Consider the following 20,671-nt stretch of genomic DNA (forward strand, 5'->3'; position numbering starts at 1 on the left):
TCAGGTCGAAGTGCGCCATTACTAGTTCTAAGTAGTAATGGCGCACCAAGCAGACAGTGCACCATTACTGTAAAAAAAATTATTCTTTTTTTGCAAAACTACTAATGGCGCATCGTTTCACAGTGCGCCATTACTAGTTTAAACTAGTAATGGCGCACTATTACCCGGTGCACCATTAGTATATATATTTATTTTTTTTACTTTTTTGCAAAACTACTAATGGCGCACCACCTGCAGGTGCGCCATTAGTAACCAGGGTTACTAATGGCGCATTTGCTGGTGGTGTGCCATTAGTAACCTGGGACCCCAACAAGATATTTTGGACAGCCCCACACCTACCCACTCACTTTCCCCACTTCATTCCCTCCACCTCCTTCTCCAAGCTTTAGGCCATCTCCTCCTCCTCACCTCATTTCCACCATAGATTCATCAAAATTAAGTGGTGAAATTACATTTTTTTTGACCAGTAAGTAAGGGGAAAGCAATCTTCATGATGTAGATCTACTTTTTTTCTCCCTAGCTCGCTCCAACAATGTGCACATGCACTTTTTGTGGCCTAGCTAGATCTATGTATGTTTGTGGTGTTTCATGTGTTTGTGGTGTTGCATATATGTTTGTGTTTGAAGGTACCGGTATTTGAAATGCGATAGTTGCCAATATTTTGCCGGAATGTTTTGATTCATTTCCGTTTCGGCGAGAATTTTGGCACTATGCATTCTTTTTGGTCCTATTTTTAGGGAAGGTCATGCCAAATTTTTTCTTGGTTCTGAAATATCGTTTTGCTCTACCCCGCAGGCGACCATGGTCCGCACGATGACTGAAGGCATCGTGAATAGGTTTTTGAGCTCCGCGAAGGCCGAGATGCTTCAAAAGAATGAGACGGAGATAAGATGTCCGTGTCGAAGATGCAAGCTGAAGAGCCTTATTGCGGACCCGGATTCCGGGCAGGTGCGGGACCACCTGCTCTTGCGTGGTTTCATGGATGGCTATCGGTGGCAAGGTGATGAAGATGACTATGAAGTCGTCCATGGGGGCCGGGCAAGAAATGAGGAAGGGCAACAATACAAGTACCACCACGGCGAGGGCGGGCGAGAAGACGAAGAATCTCCAGGACATGATCACGACGGTGATGCTGTACACAGTCATCATGTAGAAGATGTCGTACATGATGATGAGGAAGATCAAGACAAAGGGCATGATCATGAAGATGAAGATGCCGGAGCAGACGATGATGGAGGCTGGGTGCAGGACCCTCATATTCAAGAGCTGCTTCTCAAGCAGATGGATAACGCAAGAGCTGCCGCCCGAGAGAAAGCCAAGCTGGATCAACTGGAGATAGACGCGGTTACTCCATTGTATGAAGGATGCAGGCCCGAGGATACCCGCCTGAAAGTAACGCTCATGGCTCTGGAGATGAAGGTAAAACACAAAATGACCGACGCATGCTTCGACGAGAACATGTCATTCTGGCACGAACGTCTTCCCAAGGGGAACAAGTGCCCGACCAGTTTCGAGGAGGCGAACAAAATCGTGTGTCCTCTGGATTTATCGCACGTGAAATACCATGTGTGCATGAACAATTGTATCATTTATCGGGACGAGCACGCGGAGTCTACCATATGTCCGGCGTGCGGCGTCACTCGATACAAGAAGAGGAAGAAAGCTCCTCGAAAATCGGTGTGGTACTTTCTGATCACTCCTCGTCTGCAGCGGTATTTCGCGGACCCTAAGGTAGCAAAGCTCCTGTGTTGGCACGCGGATAGGGAGGAGAAGAAGTGGGAATATGACGGAAATGATCCGGAGATAAATAAAAAAGACAAGATGCTGAGTCACCCTAAGGATGCGAGCCAGTGGCAAGCGTTGAACTTTGAATACCCAGAATTTGGGAAAGATCCAAGGAACATCGTGCTGGGCGCGAGCACCGATGGAGTCAATCCGTTTGGCAGCCAGAGAAGCACACATAGCACCTGGCCTGTGTTTGTGTGGATGTACAACCTTCCCCCCTGGTTGTGCATGAAGAGGAAGTACATTCACATGAGTATGCTAATTGAAAGGCCGAAACAACTAGGGAACGACATCAATCTGTATCTGGGGCTGCTGAAGGAGGAGCTAGACACGCTGTGGAAAACGCCAGCCAATACGTGGGACGCCGCAGAGAAAGAATATTTCCCTATGAGAGCCGCACTGCTCACATGGATATCTCGGTTATGGATATCTCGCGGGGTAGGTAGTCCACGGATTTTCTGGATGCGTAAGGTGCATGGATGACACAACGTATCGCCAGCTAGATAGAGATCCCGGGTCTTCGAAAACCGTGTTCATGGGACATCGAAGGTGCTTCGCGACGATGACCCATGGAGGAAACGCAAGGATCTGTTCGATGGTGAAACCGAACCCCAAAAACGCCCGTGTACGAGGAGCGGCGAGGAAATAGACGAGCTGTTGAAAAATTGGAAAGACTGCCAACTGCCGGGAAAGAAACAAAAGGCGCCAGAGCCGGGAAAGAAGCGAAAGGCGCCAGAGCTGCTGCTGAAGGTATGGAAAACGAGGTCTGTTTTCTGGGACTTGTCGTACTGGAAGATCCACCATGTGCCTCACAGCCTTGATGTCATGCATATCACGAAGAACGTGTGCGAGAGTCTGCTTGGTACCCTGCTCAACATGCCAGAGAGGACCAAAGATGGGCCGAAAGCAAGGGCAGACTTGAAATCAATGGGCATCAGGCAGGAGCTTAGCGCTAATGATGATGATGATGATGATGATGATGATGATGATGATGATGATGATCAGGCGAAGCAGGACACAGAAAGTCGTCACAAAGGAAAAAAGGCCAAGAAGACCGGAAATGACTACCCTCCCGCGTGCTTCACTCTAAGTCAGGAGGAGATCGAGCAGTTTTTCACTTGCCTCCTAGGAGTAAAACTTCCTTACGGTTACGCAGGGAAAATAAGCAGATACCTAGACCCTGCGAAGCAGAAGTTCAGCGGGATGAAGTCTCACAACTGTCACGTGCTGATGACGCAGATACTTCCAGTTGCAATCTGTGGGATCATGGACGTGCACGTCCGTGAAACGCTATTTGGCCTATGCAACTTTTTCAACGCCATCTCTCGGAAGTCGATTGGCGTGAGGCAACTCAGAAGGCTACAGGAAGAGATCGTGGTGATACTATGCGAGCTTGATATGTACTTCCCGCCCGCATTCTTCGACATTATGGTGCATCTGCTGGTCCATATCGTGGAGGATATCATCCAACTCGGGCCGATGTTCCTGCACAGCATGATGCTGTTCGAAAGGATGAATGGTGTCATCAAAGGACACGTTCGCAACATGTCACGTCTAGAGGGAAGTATAGCCAGGGGCTTTCCGACCGAAGAGTGCATCTCCTACTGCACGAATTATCTAGGCATCGAGAACCCCGTTGGTCTGCCCGTCAACAGGCACCTCGGCAGGCTCGCTGGATGGGGTCACCGTGAGGGTCACCGCGAAATGCATGTCGACTTCGAGGGTCGACTCGCCGACTTTGAAAGAGCAAACCTAGTCGTGCTACAACACATAGATGTGGTTGATCCTTGGGTGGTAGAGCACAAAACCTTTATTGAGAAGACATACAATGACCGAGGCCAACAGAGGATGGACGGAGATATACTCAAAGAGCACAACTCATGTTTCACGCGTTGGTTCAAGCAGAAGCTTCTGTCGTACCCTTTACATGAGGATTCTTCCGCGGAAGAACAACTCATATTCGCCTTGTCACAGGGCGCCGAGCACAACCTGATGAGCTATGAGGCGTATGATATCAACGGCTACACATTCTACACCGAGAACAAGGACATGAAGAGCGATGGTTATCAGAACTCCGGGGTAACGATGGAATCCTACACCGGTAACGACAAGGACAGATACTACGGAAGGATCGAGGAGATCTGGGAGCTGAGCTACGCTGGAGAGAAGGTCCTGATGTTCCGTGTCAGATGGGACAAGAGCGTCCTAAAAGAAGACCGGTATTTCACCACCATGGTTATACCCGAAGCCAAATCCAAGACCGCGGGCACAAACGTCACCGCAAAAAATGAGCCATGGGTACTGGCTTCCCAAGTGGACCAATGCTTCTTCATTACTGACCCGTCAAAGCCCAGTCGTGTTGTCGTGAGGAGAGGCAAAAGGAAGATCATCGGACTGGATGGAGTAGCCAATGAGCAAGACTTCGACAAGTACGGCGACCCGAAGATCGAACATGACGACGACGATGAAGTAGAAGCACACACCACTAGAAGAAGCAGGACCACCCTACCTAAAGGACGTCCATTCCACAGAAGAACTCCATTTGCGAAAAAGAAGGGCAAGAAGATTGTGAACAGATAGCTAGCTAAGATCGATTGTATTTAAATCGTAGTCTTCATTTCTCGATTGTATTTCATGGGCACTTTTTGATATCATGAATATTTTTAAATTTCATGGGCACTTTTTGAATTCATGAGGACACTTGATCTCGATCCCCCTCCATCTCGATCTCGATTCCCCCTCCATCTCGATCCCACCCGCACCCTCCCCCGCTCCACCGTCACAAATGAATGCAACTAAAAATCCAAAAAAACAAATTTGATTATATTTTCAAATAACAAATTTGATGATATTTTCAAATAACAAATTTGATGATATTTTTTAAAAAATTATTACTGTTTTTATAAAAAATTATTACTGTTTCATATTCATATGCATTTTCTAAAAAATTATTAGATGCAACAAAAAATAATAAAAAAATTACTTATGGCGCACCGCTGGCTGGTGCGCCATTGCATTGCAAAAAAAAGATTACTTATGGCGCACCACTCGGGGGTGCGCCATTGCTATCAAAAAAACATTCTAATGGTGCACCGCCAGGGGGTGCGCCATTAGTAATGTCCCCCCTAGCCAGATCCACTTCCCCCCTCGCCAGATCCACTTCCCCTCTCGCCACACCCTCACGCGCACCCCCTCCTTCCACCGCCCGCTCCACCGTCGCCGCCATGCCTCCTCGGGCTCCACCGCCGTCGCCCTGCCTCCTCGAGCCGAGAAGCCACACGCGCCCAGCCTCCACGGCCCCGACTCCGGCACCGCAGCGCCTCCCTCCCTGTCCCCGGAGCAGCCGCTCCCGCCCAGGAACGCCGCCGCCGAAGCTACGTCGGCGACCGGTCCATAGGCAGGTAGCCACCACCCCTCCTTCCTCCTCCCTCTCCTCCCTCCTTCCCTATTGCATCCTATGCCGGCTCAAAATCCCCCCTGATTTCTGCACTGGATGAGCACCTGCCCTGCTGCTGCCCGCCCTCGCCCCGCCTGCACCGGCCCCCGCCTCTACACTCGCCCCGCGCATCGCGCTCGGCCTACCGCCGGGTGAGCCCCGACCCCGCCCACGCGACCCTGCTGCCGCTGCTCTGTCATGGTTGCACGCCTGCATCGCCGCGCTGCTCTGCTGCTCTACATGCTGCTATAGCCGCCTCCTTTCCTCGTCCTTGCTGCTCCTCTCCCCTCGCCCCTAGTGCTGCTACTCCACTTCTCTAAATCCTTCTTGCTGCCGCTCTCTACTGCTTCTACTCCATCTTTATGCTATGAGAAATAACTGTCATCAAAAGCTTGCTTTGTGATTGAGTAATCTGCTAGTATAATTGTGTGATTGAGTAATCTGCTAGTATAATTGGTGATAATGCAAATAGAAGTAGAGTACTGCTTGTTGTACTTGTGATCTTGCAAATAGGAGTTGGAGTAATTTAACTTAACTGGATTAATTTGTTGCATCTGTTGTAGGTGGTCTAGTGCTGCCCATCTACTGCCCATTTCCTCTGGTACCGGAGTTGGAGTTTAGTGTACTAGACACTTTCATAGATTGCTAGGGTACTTCCTCTCCTTTCCCTCCTTTAGTGTACTAGAAACTTCCATAAATTTTAGAAACTTCATATAAAAATTTTATTCACTGCTGCTGATGTACTACTTGCGATGCTGCTGCTACTTGGCTAAATTTTATTCACTGCTGCTGATGTACTACTTGTGATGCTACTGCTGCTGCACTACTTGTGATGCTGCTGCTACTTGTGATTTTGTCAACTTGTGATGCTGCCGCTACTTGTGATCTTCTGAAATGACCCCTTTCTCCTGAAATATTGATTAATTTCCGTTTCGGTTGAGAATGGGGCACTCCTAGGTCAAGAAAATTAGCAAAGGTCACACCCAATTTTCTTGACCTAGAAGGTGCCCGATTCTCAACCGAAACAAAAATTAATCAACATTTATAGTTTGACCTAGAAGATGCCCAATTTGTTAACTCTAGTTCAGTTGTTGAATGTTAATCTGAGTGTGTGTGATGGTGACTGAACAGATAAATCATGTCTCCCAACATTTTCAGCTAAGTGGACTATCACACACACACACTATCTAGCTTTACACTTAAGCAGTGGCGAGATCTTCTCCCTCCACACAATGTGCAACAAGCAAGCAGGTGGATCTAGGTAGCTTGGCTAGATTAGCTATGAGCCAATGTGGTCAAGTCAAAAGAGATGATGTAGATGGATGGATAGATGGATGGATGGGATGCAGCACGACTCCACCACCTTCACTTGTCTAGCTTGTGGTTTACTCCTCACTCTCTCATGCACCAGAAGAATATGATACATACATCCACTTTGATAAACTAAAACTAGTAAGAGAAGCAGGGCAAAAAATAATTTTTGTATTTATTTTAGATCACATACACAAAATAACCTACCAGCAATACAAATCTAGTTTCAGAAACATGTGATACATACATCCACTTTGATAAGCTAAAACTAGTAAGAGCAACAGGGCAAAAAATAAATCTATGTACGATATAGGGGTGCTACAGCTATATCCTCCATCCCGTCCCACCGGAGCAAGCAAACCTACAAGCTGCTCCTCATGTTTTTCCCTCTATTAGTAGACTGGAACTTCCCAATGCTGGCTACTTTGCACCCTCTACAAGTTGCTACTGCTTCCGAATAACCTAACAGCCATCGAAATCTAGTTTGAATCAGAAAAATGTGAGAAAACGCATCGATTGAGGCGGACAACTAGTTGTAGATGAGGAAGGGCATTTGAGGCCCCATCGAGTCTATGAAGATGTGATGGGTCCTGATATATTGACTTGCGGATTTATTTTTTCCTAGACTGCCTCGGTGTCGACAAACCCTAAATGATGAGACCATGATCTTATTCCTTGACAATAACCAACTTTTTGACCAAACTTTTTTCCTATTTAGAGCAAAACATGCCCACAACGATGAGGCCGGTGGTTCGGGCGGCAAGCAATTCTGGGAGCTGTCCCAAGAGATGAAGGAACAACCTCACCACTATGAGGACGCCGCGGAAGACACCGATCCTGATTACACAACCCCTAGTGGCGTCGGGGATGACACCACTGATGGTGCCGCCGAGGATGCCACCACTGATGATGGCGGCGCACACACAGATGGCAGCCAACCAAAGAAGCAAAGGAAGGACCGGCGCCCGAATGCGCTCCGCACCATCAAGGAGGAATTCACTCAAGTGGACTCCGACGGGAATCCAACGGAGCCCAAACATATAGTCAAGGGTACTCGGTTCAGCTCGGGTGCATTCTCCGGAGCACCGTCTCGATCAACACCGAGAACCTTAGGCATAAGGACCGAGGGAATTTGCGCAACCTCCTCTTCACGAAGCTGCACGAACGATACAAGTTCCCCGCCGAATTTGAAAACACACGCCTCTCAGGGAATAAAGTGAACAGTGCCGCCCTCACGAAGATGAGCATGGCCCTGTCTACTTGGAAAAGCGCGGTGAAGAGAATGATTGATAAAGGTGATAGTTATGAGAAGATCAAGGCGAAATATCCTTTGATGAGTGAAGATGAGTACAAGGAGTTCAAGATCAAGTGCGAGAGCAGTGCAACCTCCGAATCAAGTCAGTGGGGGAAAGAATGCGGGAGTTGAACTTAGGGGAACACAAACTCGGTCCCGGCGGTTACAGAGTGGCGGAGCCTATATCGGACAAGGAGGACGCGGAGCGTGCCGAGCAAGGCCCACCGCCCCACTTCGAGAAATACAGCGGTGACAAGCAGACCAGGAACTATGTCAGGGCCCGGTACAAGGAGGACCCGATAACAAAGGAGCTTACCACGGATCCGAAGACCAGGGCGCTTGAGCTTCTTCTGGTAAGGAATACACCCCCACGTAATTAGCTCCATATGGTTGCACTCTAATTAATCCCCAATATTTCTAAATGGTTCACGTTCCTTTCGCAGGACACTGAAAGCAGTGGCGCCGGGTTGTCTAAGATCTCCCCTTTCGACACCCCTTTAAATAGGGCGTTGAACATAATGAAAAACAAGGATAAGCTCACTAAGCCGACGTCAGCTGGTCGTGTGGCCGGCAAAGGCTTGTCCACAAAATGGGGGTCATACTATACCGCTGGTGTGCGGAAGGAGAAAAAGACCAGCTCGGAAAGCCAGACGCGCGAGGTTGAAGAACTCAAGGCACAAGTGGCGCGGATTCGGGAGCTTGTCCAAGAGCAAGTGCAACAACAACTTGGAACGATGCTCAACGCCATGGTGCCGACGTTGATTCATGGGCTGACGACGTGGATTGCGGGCGGCCAACAGGGGCCTCCCCCGGTTCCCAGCTTCACGTCCAGCAACTCGCACAGCGTGCAGGCGGCTCCATTGGTGTCTCCGGTGGCGCCATTGGTGTCTCCGGCGGCGGCGCCATTGGTGTCTCCGGCGGAGGCGGTATTCGTGTCTCCGGCGCCGGCACGGGCATTGGAGCTTAATGCACCCGGGTGTACGCCGGCCGGCACCTCGCCAGCAAGCGCCCCCTCCGTCAGTTGCACGCCCGCCGTTGGCGGTGCCTCGACATTAGCCGAGCTCGACGGCATCACGGTAACTAAGCCTCTCGGCCGATGACTTCATCTCCTTGCCTTTGACTGGGAATCCCTGACGCCCTGTACATGTTTTCGCAGGGCACCGCCGACGTTCCTTGCACTCTTCTGCACTTCGTGGGCGCTGAGTTGGTCGATGTCGCCAAGGGCAGAATCGTTCAACCGGGCAACCCCATGTTCCACGGTAATTCGATGCCACCCACAATGTATAGGGTTGAAGTGGTTTGGGTGCTGCCAGGCTGCGACGAGCTGTTACCTCCGATTCGACCCGCTGGGGCTGATGAAGAAGATGAGATGACCCTCAGACCTGCGTAAACTGGCCCCTGCTTTGGCCGAAGAGCCACATTCGTTTGGGGGCGGGGGACACCACCCCACAGACAAGACCGCCAGTCGTGCCGGCGCCAAGCCATGGCAAGAACGCCGCAACGCTACCGGACCTGCCGGACATCCCTATGGCACAGGATCCGGACAGCCCTATGGCACAGGATCCGGACGGCGACGACAACGACGACGGTACATTTACCAAAGTTGATAAGTACTTTGCCGAACATGGGTACGCTGACGAGTTCTGCGGGCCTCTTTCTCAAGAACCCAACCAAGACGACCGCGATCTAGCTGGTACGGCGGAGAAATCCAATTGCAACAGGCGTCGTCTGGCGTTCAGTTCTCAGGACACGCCTCCAGCTCCCGCCTTCACCGAGCCTCAGATAGCTGAGGTGCGAAATATTATCAGCCCCAACACGCTCAAGAAGGCGGTCTGTGAGCAGAACTCAGTCCCATTATAGGAGATCAAGAAGAAGGGATGGAAATGAAACACTAACAAGGGCGCCGGTGCAAGCCAGCCGGCACCGAGTTCGATCCATGCTCAGGACGGGCCACCTTCACCTAAGGATATCTCGAGGAGGGTGCATGTGGCGGGTAGGGCGATGCTACCGCCAAATATGCTGAATGCTGCAACCGGTGCTATGCGGAGTTTGCACGATAGTGTTCTTTCTTTGGAGAAGCGGCGTCTCAAAGAGAAGGATGTGGCATACCCAGTTTTCGTGGCCAAGGTGCCAGAGGGCAAGGGCTTTGTGGATGGCGACATCGGGGGTACGATCGTCCTGCGGTTTGATGACATCTTTGCTATGTTTAGCCTTCATCCGCTGCACTACACCTTCGTTCGGCTGTTTTCGCTGAGTATGGAGATGCGGATCATTAGAGAAAAGACCCCGGACATCGTGATAGTCGACCCCTTCTACATGCGTGCCAAGCACTTGAGCAGTGCTGGGGACCGCCAAGTTGCGAGTTCACACCTCAAAGGCGTCATTCTGGCAAACCCAGATAAGGATAACTTCCTTGTGGCTTACTTTCCCGAGTAAGTCATCCCTTAACTGCCCCGTAACATATGATTTCTTAGATTTCGATCGTTCTTTTTTTCTAACATTCCGTGTTCTATGCAGTGACACACATTGCACACTCATCCTCTTAAGCCCGAAATATTCCATCGCCATGTATTTAGACCCGAACCGTAACTCCAAGATAGACTACACAAATGTCAAGAAAGTTCTTGATGATGTTCTCCCTGCCTACGCCAAATCTGGAGGCACCTTCACCAGGGCAGTTTGTAAGTACGGCAAGCACATGTTCTCACACAATACGAAGTTCTGCTGCGTCAAGCAGCCGCCTGGCGGTCAGAAGGATGCCTACTACGCCCTCCATCACATGCGGGCGATCGTAAGGGACCATCATCAACTTCTGCTACCAGATAATCTCAAAGATTGGGCCGCGAGCTTGTCGGCAGTCCAGGACGCGGACCTCAGACAAGAATTCTTTCGCATCCAGTCGGAGTTTGCGGACATCATCCATCAAGATGTACTTCATACCTCGGGGCAGTTCTTCCTCAGATATCAACCGTCCAACAGTGAGATAGATGAAATGCTACAAATGCAGGGTGACAACGACCGCGATTTCATGACCATCACAACAGACGGCTGCTTCATCCACGTTCCTGTCTGATGAGTCGAGTCGAAAGTAGTGATGTGTAGTTCTGAAACATTGATTGGCTCATGTTGTAATTATACTTTAATGAATTCGTATTTCTCTTTGGTTTGGACAGTCGTTCAACTTAGATGTAATCGATGCTATTTATTAGTAGGACCATGAATCGTGCTATTAATGTCTTGCTTTTCTCTTCCGATCCTTTTGTTGCATACTTACATATTGCTTATGTATTGTTTGTTGTTTGGCTTGTGCATAGAGATGCCATCGTATGTCGTGTACAAGGGTAAGGTTCTCGGAGTCTACGACGACTGGGAGGAGTGTCGGAGACAGGTTCACCATTTCAGCGGTAACAGTTACAAAGGGTACACCACTAGGGCGGAGGCCGAATGTAGATACGCCCGCTATCTAGAGGGAGAGAGGAGGGAGCGTTGGAGGAACCGGATGAAGACCAGTTTGATCGCGATGATGCTCATCGTGATGACCACAGCTCTCTTCTATGTGATGGTAGTTTAGATGATCGATATCGACTTGTAATGTGAAGGCAAACTCGATACTCGCGGTCTTGAGACTTGTAATGTTTTATCTTTGTTCGGTCTTTTGAATTCGGAGACTAATATGATGATTGTATTCGGAGACTAATCTTCTATTGTATTCGATGAATCTGATGTTGCTGTGTGCTGCTGTCTATATTCTGTCCAATAATTCATACTAATGGCGCACCACACAAGACACTAATGGCGCACTGTGATCATCACACTAATGGCGCATTAACTGCTAGTGCGCCATTAGAATGCCAAAACACATGGGTACATATGGTCCCCTGGGAGGCATTCTAATGGCGCACTGCAGGCTATACTAATGGCGCACTACGTGGTGCGCCATTAGAACACCAGATACTAATGGCGCACCGGTGGTGCGCCATTAGAATTTAATTCTAATGGCGTGATGCCAGTGGCGCACCGGCAGTGCGCCATTAGAAGGCAAATTCGGTGCGCCACTAGCATGCCTTTTCCTAGTAGTGTCGATGGTTCAAGGTTCGGTTCACATAGAGCGAGCCTTGGGGATTTCTTGCTCAAGGAACCACCTTGGAACATCTTCCTAAACATTTTCTCCCTCTGAAAATTTCTGAAAATTTTAGTAACTCGGAATAAAAGTGAACCAAACTCAACAAAGTTGATAGCAGCTACTCCTACAAGTGTCTAGTGGCCATATCTTGCGCCAAAACTAGTTTGAACCATATAAATTTGACATGCAAGCTCAAGAACATGGTCACCAACAGTTGCTAAATGTGCAAATAATAAACCACCAGAACAAAAGTTAATTGGACTAACGGGGGAGTCACATACCGATGAGCAATCCACCGAAATAGTTTTGGAAATGGAGCTACGGACAAGGAGATCGAAAATGGCAGCAAGATGAGCAAGAACACGGGTTTGAACAAGTTTGTGATTTTTTCTGGAGGAAGAAGAAGAGTATGGGTGGCAGCAATAAGTGAGGGGGCCTACGTGGGCCCCACAAGCTTTCTACGCACGCCCGGGGGGTTGGCGCGCCCTGTGAGCTTGTGGCTCACAGGTGCACCCCCGGGGGTGTGTTCAGTGCCACTATTTTTAAATATTGCAGTAAACTCATATTAAATTTTTAGGACATTCGGAGAACTTTTATTTTTTGGTCATTTTTTATTGCACGAATAATTCAGAAAACATCATAATCATTGCATTTCTACTTTATTAATTCTAAATAACAGAAATTAAAAAGTGGGCACAGAAAGTTGTGTCTACTAAATTCATCGACCACATGTCTGTTAAAAGGAATCCATTAATAAGGTTGATCAAGTCTTATGAGCAAACTCCATCTGAATGACATGAAACCGGAGAATCTTTGTATAGCACTCGGTTACCTCAATTGGGATACGCATGTCCCCAACAATAAGAAATTTCATATTTCTTTTTGACAGTAGGAATAGGGAATTTACAACCTCCAATAGTAATTGTTGAAATTTTCCCAATAGAATTGATATTATTCACTTGAGGTTGTATGTTTGGAAAGTGTATCATATGCTCATTACCATTGACATGAAAAGTGGCATTGCCTTTGTTGCAATCAATAACAACCCCTGCAGTATTCAAAAAGGGTGTAACATCCCAAAATTCTAATTTTTGGAATGTTATAATAAATAGATAGATTTGATTGATTGATTGTTTGATTGATTGTGTGAAATTGAGTGAAATTCGAAACCTTTTTGAAAGTTAAATGAGAGGGAATAAAAGGACTTTCCCACACTTTCATTTTTTTCATTCGTGATCTCCGTGAATTCAAATTCTTTTCACCACGAAACCCTGGAGAGAAGATGACATGACTTCTTCCATTTATTTAAATGACAAGGGGTGTTGAAAATATTTGAATTTCATTTGGAAAATATTTCCAATTCTAAACTTTAAGCAACTCAATGATTTTCACGAGAGAAGATAAATTGACTTCTTCAAATTATATGAAATATGAGTTGGGAGTTTCAAAGAAACTCAAATTCAAAGTTCTTTTGGAATTATTTTTCAATTTGGGTTATTTGAGTTTTATTCAAATTATTTTTCTCCAAAAATAAAATATATTGAAAATAGGGTAACATGATTCCCTACATTAGAAAATTGGAAAGAAATTTATTTGAAATCATTTTGGCATTTTTAAAATGATTTTTATTGGATTTTATTAGAGCAGGAGCACTGTTTGAATTATTAGAATTTGTATTTATTTTATTAAATACAAGAAAAATGTTCACCGTGTGGAAAATCTTTTTTTGAAAATTTTGATATATTATATGCCTATATAATATTTTTATTTATTTTGGTTTTGTTATTTTCGTTGTCTGGAAAATAATGTTTTAAAAAAACTTTCTCCTCTTCGCCGACTGGGTCGGCCCAGCTCCCAACCAGGCCGCGCCCCAGCCCATCCGCACCGTCGCTACCGACCCCGGGCGGAGTCCCTCGCCCGTACGCCGCCGGCCGTCGCCGTGTCCGAGGCGGACACGCCGCCGTCGCCCCTTCCCCACGCCTCCCAAGGCCCCCTGACCCCTTTAAAGCCCCGCCGCCTCCTCCTCCCCTCCCTGTTTCTCGTCGCCGCCGCATGCGCCAGCGTCGCCGCCCTCTGCCGCACTCGCTGCCGCCGTTGGTTGCTTCCGCCTCGCTCCTCGCTGCTCCACGCCGCTGCCGCGCCGCTAGCGCCGTCGCCGCTGAGCCCGCCAGAGCCGGAGCTGCTGCCCACCGTCGCCGGAGATCGCCGGAACCGCCTGCCGCCCGACCGGCCGATTTCTTCTGGTCCGATATAAAACCATCCCCGGTTCGCCGGTTTTCCTTTAGGTTTAGGTTTACTTCGGTTTTCGTTTTAAAAACCGGTTTAGTTTTTTTAGTTAGATCTATTTAGAGAACGTTCTCTGTTTAGAACTAGTTAGCGAATGTTCGTTATTTAGTGTTTTCTTTTTCTGTTAATTTCGTCCAGGGACCTATTCGTGATAATTTTCTTCATAGATTAGTCCCTGTACTTCAAACGATCATTACTTTTTACTCGTTTGTCCAAATCCAACGAAACCAATGCCCACGTCTTCGTTATGATCTCCTCTATCCAGTAAAACAACTCAAACATGTTTCTGAAAAGTTTAAAATTTTAATTAGAACAGATTTGAATTCAAACTTTGCTTGATCATAACTTGAGTTTCGTAGCTCCGTTTGAGTTGATTCTTTTTGCAAATCGAAGCTCTTGACCTAAACTTTCTGATAAGGCCAAATTCACATAATTTTGGTACTGTTAGAAATTGTTTTATGTTGCAAGAGTTATTTGCTTGGTTTTAATGTTTTTTGAATTGTCTTCTTCGATCTTTCTGATCTTTTGAGTGATTGCTTATGTGTGGTTACTATTGTTTGCTTACGATAGATTGACCGGAGTGTGGCGAGTAGAACTATCAAGAGTTATGAGTGCGAATCATCTTCATCAACATTGCAGGCAAGTTCACACTTTGATCATATCCCTTTTCATACCCAGTTTTTATGCATTAGTCTCAACCCTCAAATATTGCATGAGTAGGATTGATAACATGTGGGTATTGGGAAGTAGTTGATGAGGTAGGAACCTATTGACCTGCATTCAAACCTTGGGAGTTACTATTACGTTATGCTTATAGTGCCATGCTATGCTCGTAGACGTGGATTGGGTTTTGAGAGTATTCATGACAGATGGGAGATTTGTTAATTAATGGTTTACTTAAGGTGGCAACTTAAACACACATCTGGGTGGATTGAGGCACCCGATTATTCTAGGATTGCCTGTCTAGGCACCTGGGTAGACCAGGATTGCCTATTTTTTTATGGACCGCCACCCAGGCTCAAAGGGAGCATGAGATTATTCATACTAGAAACTTCCGTGTGCAGCCACAAGCTATTATGGGCTCTAGCATAGTTGATTAAGTCGTGCGAACTCTTACAGGGTAGACTAGCAAATGTAGGGGAAAGTAGGTGTAACGGTCTATCCATCGTAAGGTGCTAGCGCTTCTGAAAGACTATGTCTCGGTCATCCGTCTTCTCAAACACCATGTAGTGCGAGAAACCAAACGGAGGCGATCGAGTCTTGTGGGGAAAAGTGTGCAAACCTCTGCAGAGTGTATAAACTAATCATGGTTAGCCGTGTCCTCGGTTATGGACGTTTTGAGTATCTAGTACCTGGATTATCATGTGAATCTCATCATGTTACTTTAAATTAAGTTTGTTGGGTTAAATGATGTTACTTAATTGGGATTGAGAATGCTGTCAACCATTCTCAATGTTCAACGACCACCATGATAGTTAAATAATATTTATTTCTTTGCAGTAGGGAAAAATTGGCTTTACGCAAAACTATAACCATAGAGCTTTTCCACCATCCAAATATGCATGTAGTGATAGCCTTTTTTTCATCATTATCCTCTGGTGTGAATTTGCCAGTACATTCAATGTACTGACCCTTTGTGGCTGCAACGTCTCATGTTGTAGGATTTCTTACGATGAGTAAGTGATACGTTAGGGTTACGATTTCTACACTCAACTTTGCCGTTGGTGTTGATGGGAATCCACAACCTTGTTACTTCCGCTATTTTGGATTGAGGTAATAGTATCTTACGTTACTTATACATGTGATTACCTCTGTTATAAATCCTCAAGTACTGTGTGTGTCAGCATACCGATCCAGGGATGACACTTAAGCACAGAGACTTGATCCATTTGGGTCGGGTCGCTACAAGATGGTATCAGAGCACATGTTGACTGTAGGACGTGACCCTAGAAAATGGCAAGCCCATAGCAAAGATTTTTCTCTACAAATTTCCCTTTCAAAAAGATCTTTTACCTCTCTTCTCTTCTGAGCTTATTCAAAAATTCCCTTTTAGTGAGACCATACCCCTTTCCCCTTTTTGACCACACGAAGATTCGACTGATGAGATCACTCCAAGAAGTACAAGATATCGGACAACCGAGATCATTCGGAATGAAGAGGATTTTACCATACATTATGATAATGCAAACTACAACTGTTGAAGACTCTGAAGACTAGACGAATTGGAGGCTCCGAAGAATTTCCAAATTTGTGTGACCTAGGAAGGCTACCCTTATGGAACTTGGCAGACTAAGGAAGCCGTCAATACTTGAGATCAAGGTGTATCGAAGAAAGACTGAAACAAGGAGCATGAGAACTTGAAGTTTTGTCAAAGAACACCCTAAGGCAGGAGATATCAACTATGGAATGATAGCTCATGGGAATGACAAGAGCAGAAACACGGTTATCCGTGATGTCATCGCCCGCTTATGCTATTGTCACCGTGCTGAGTTAAGCATGCATATGCATGGAAGGATTGGATGGTAGAAGGCTGATGGAGCATCTATCAGCAAGCGGTGAAGTTTTAACCTTAGCCGGTGTATCACCAGGATCTGGAGTAGTACATCAAGAAGTTTAAGATGGAGCTCCAGGAAATCGTATTAGACAAGGAAGCATTTCATGAAGAAGTCAGGACCCAGAAGCTGAAAGTAGCCAAGCTGGAGGAGCTACAACCTCGAGATACCGGAGATTTGTCAGGAACTGAAGGATAGTAGGACCATGGCTCATGCCAAGGATGTGGAAACCCAGAAGTTTGGAACGCAACTCCAGAATATTAAAGGACGTCACGAGAGACTTCACGTCAATACAGATGATCTGGCAAAAGAACTGGAAAAGGACAAGCATGATTGGAAGAAGCCATTGGAGGCATGAACAAGACTTGAAGAGTTAGACGACGTTGAAGATTTATTGACCTTTAGAAGACCAAACCCCTGTTATATACCTACGTTAGATGCGATGTTTGTGAGCTGTCATTTGTTTGATGTTTTTCCCGACGGCCACAAATAAAATCTGTCTTTTCAAAACTTTTGTTTGTATTGTGTGTATCCCTCTCCATCTCTTATCTCACCCCAAACCCATGGACCCAATAGAGGATGAATGAAGATGAGCTTGTATTTTCTGGACCGATGAGTCAGTTGGAGACAGACCGATGGATTCAGAACATGGAGGATCACATGGAGAATAACCCTATAGTTGAACATGATATGACCCAGCATGCTCTTCAGTGCTTTGAAAGAGGTGCTACTACTTGGTGGAGGATGTACCAAACCATCAATGGATGGCAAGGAGTAACCACTTGGAAAGAATTTAAATTGACTCTGCCAAAGTCTCGGCTTGTGTCCCAAAAGTTGAAGCCTTATGGAAAGGATATGAAGAAACCTTGTGCATGCAAGATTTGTGGAGAAATAGGACACACCCATAAAGAACACAAGGATGAATGCCCTAATTGTGAAGGAAGTCACCCAGTTGAAGAATGCCCAATTAGGAAGATTACTTGTTTCTTGTGTGAAGGGACTACCCACTATCTTGCTCAGTGTCACATTTACCCCATGGTACAACGAACCATCCAGCAGAAGAAAGAAGTAATGAAAGGAGCCATCATGGAAATTTTAGAAGAAACTGTGATGAAGGAAGAGGTGGAGGACACACCCAAAGAAGACCCGAGTAAACCCTGCCCTAAGTCTTGCTACTCATGTGGAGAAGAAGGACACATCTCCCAAAATTGTTTGAATGGGGATCTAGTAGAATTCCCGACATAAGAAGTAGAGTATGACCCACAGGAAATAGAAGCCCTAATTGGAATGGAAAAGTCCAGGAAGAGAAGCAGAGTGGATTCCAGGAAGGATCTGAGTCATATCACATGTTATAGGTGCAAGGAGTCAGGGCACTACCTCAACAGTTGCCCAAAAAGGAAACCTCGATACTTGGCAGAAGTAATATGTTTTCACTGTAATGAAGCAGGGCACTTTGCCAGAGATTGTCCCAAAGAGAAGGAGACTTGTGATAAATAGTTGAGTCTGTGAGAAGTATAGTAGTAGAAGTGAGAACATTTTCTTTTATATTGAGGTGTTGAGTTGAGACATGCAATGGAAAAGCGAGAGATTGTAATCAATTGAGAGTGAATAAAGTTAGCATCATTGGTACTGATATGGATTTTATGAGTTGCTACTCTATGAAGAAGAATTTTGGCCATTTTGAGGATATGAGAAATATGGTCTATGGAAGATTTGTGCATTTTAAGGGTGGTAGTACCCTGTAAGAACCATTGACCCCTGGAAAAGATAAGGATACTCCACAGAGTGGATTTCGGACAAAATGAATATGAGTTTTGTCTCGATATGTGTGATACCCCAAGAGTATGTGGGATGAAGTTGGAGGCCGTCAGTTGTTTGGATCAAATGTGATCAAGGAGTCAGAAGACAATGCTAAGTTGATTCAATGTAGACTGAAGGTAGCTTGACCAAAAATGCAAGGAGGTACTTATGCTTTTGAATCAACTTAGCATTCTCTTCTGACTCCTTTCATAGAATGCAAGGAGGTACTTATGCTTATCCTTTCATAGAATACCATGTTATGTAAACTTAGACTCCTTTCATATCTGGGTGTTATGCTCGTATCCTTTCATATCTGACTCATTTTTTTATGTAAACTTATGTAAACTTATGACTCATTTTTTCATATATGGAGGTACTTATGTAAACTTAGACTCAAAAATGCAAGGAGGTACTTATGCTTATAGTGCCATGTTATGCTCGTAGACGTGGATTGGGTTTTGAGAGTATTCATGACAGATGTGAGATTTGTTAATTAATGGTTTACTTAAGGTGGAAACTTAAACACGCATCTGGGTGGATTGAGGCACCTGGTTATTCTAGGATTGCCTGTCTAGGCACCTGGGTAGACCAAGATTGCCTGTTTTTTTTATGGACCGCCACCCAAGCTCAAAGGGAACATGAGATTATACATACTAGAAACTCCCTGTGCAGCCACAAGCTATTATGGGCTCTAGCATAGTTGATTAAATCGTGCAAACTCTTACAGGGTAGACTAGCAGATGTAGGGGAAAGTAGCTGTAACGGTCTATCCATCGTAAGGTGCTAGCGCTTCTGAAAGACTATGTCTTGGTCATCCGTCTTCTCAAACACCATGTAGTGCGAGAAACCAAATGGAGGCGATCGAGTCTTGTGGGGAAAAGTGCGCAAACCTCTGCAGAGTGTATAAACTAATCATGGTTAGCCGTGTCCCCGATTATGGACGTTTTGAGTATCTAGTACCTGGATTATCATGTGAATAAATTAAGTTTGTTGGGTTAAATGATGTTAATTAATTGGGATTAAGAATGCTGTCAACCATTCTCAATGTTCAACGACCACCATGATAGTTAAATAAAATTTATTTCTTTGCAGTAGGGAAAAATTGGCTTTACGCAAAACTATAACCATAGAGCTTTTCCACCAGCCAAATATGCATGTAGTGATAGCCTTTTTTCATCATTATCCTCTGGTGTGAATTTGCCAGTACATTCAATGTACTGACCCTTTGTGGCTGCAACGTCTCATGTTGCAGGATTTCTTACGATGAGTAAGTGATACGTTAGGGTTACAATTTCTACACTCAACTTTGTCATTGGTGTTGATGGGAATCCACAACCTTGTTACTTCCGCTATTTTGGATTGAGGTAATAGTATCTTACGTTACTTATACATGTGATTTACCTCTGTTATAAATCCTCGAGTACTGTGTGTGTCAGCATACCGATCCAGGGATGACACTTAAGCACAGAGACTTGATCCATTCGGGTCGGGTCGCTACAAGATGGTATCAGAGCACATGTTGACTGTAGGACGTGACCCTCGAAACTGGCAAGCCCATAGCAAAGATTTTTCTCTACAACTTTCCCTTTTAAAAAGATCTTTTACCTCTCTTCTCTTCTGAGCTTATTCAAAAATTCCCTTTTAGTGAGACCATACCCCTTTCCCCTTTTTGACCACACGAAGATTCGACTGATGAGATCACTCCAAGAAGTACAAGATATCGGACAACCGAGATCATTCGGAATGAAGAGGATTTTACCATACATTATGATAATGGAAACTACAACTGTTGAAGACTCTGAAGACTAGAAGAATTGGAGGCTCTGAAGAATTTCCAGATTTGTGTGACCTAGGAAGGCTACCCCTTATGGAACTTGGCATACTAAGGAAGCCATCAATACCTGAGATCAAGGTGTATCGAATAAAGACTGAAACAAGGAGCATGAGAACTCAAAGTTTTGTCAAAGAAAACCCTAAGGCAGAGGAATAGGGAATTTACAACCTCCAATAGTAATTGTTGAAATTTTCCCAATAGAATTGATATTATTCACTTGTTTCAATCTTTCTTTCAGTCTTTGGAGGTA

The sequence above is a fragment of the Triticum urartu genome, chromosome 2 (genome assembly GCF_003073215.2).
Source record: "Triticum urartu cultivar G1812 chromosome 2, Tu2.1, whole genome shotgun sequence".
NCBI lineage: Eukaryota > Viridiplantae > Streptophyta > Magnoliopsida > Poales > Poaceae > Triticum > Triticum urartu.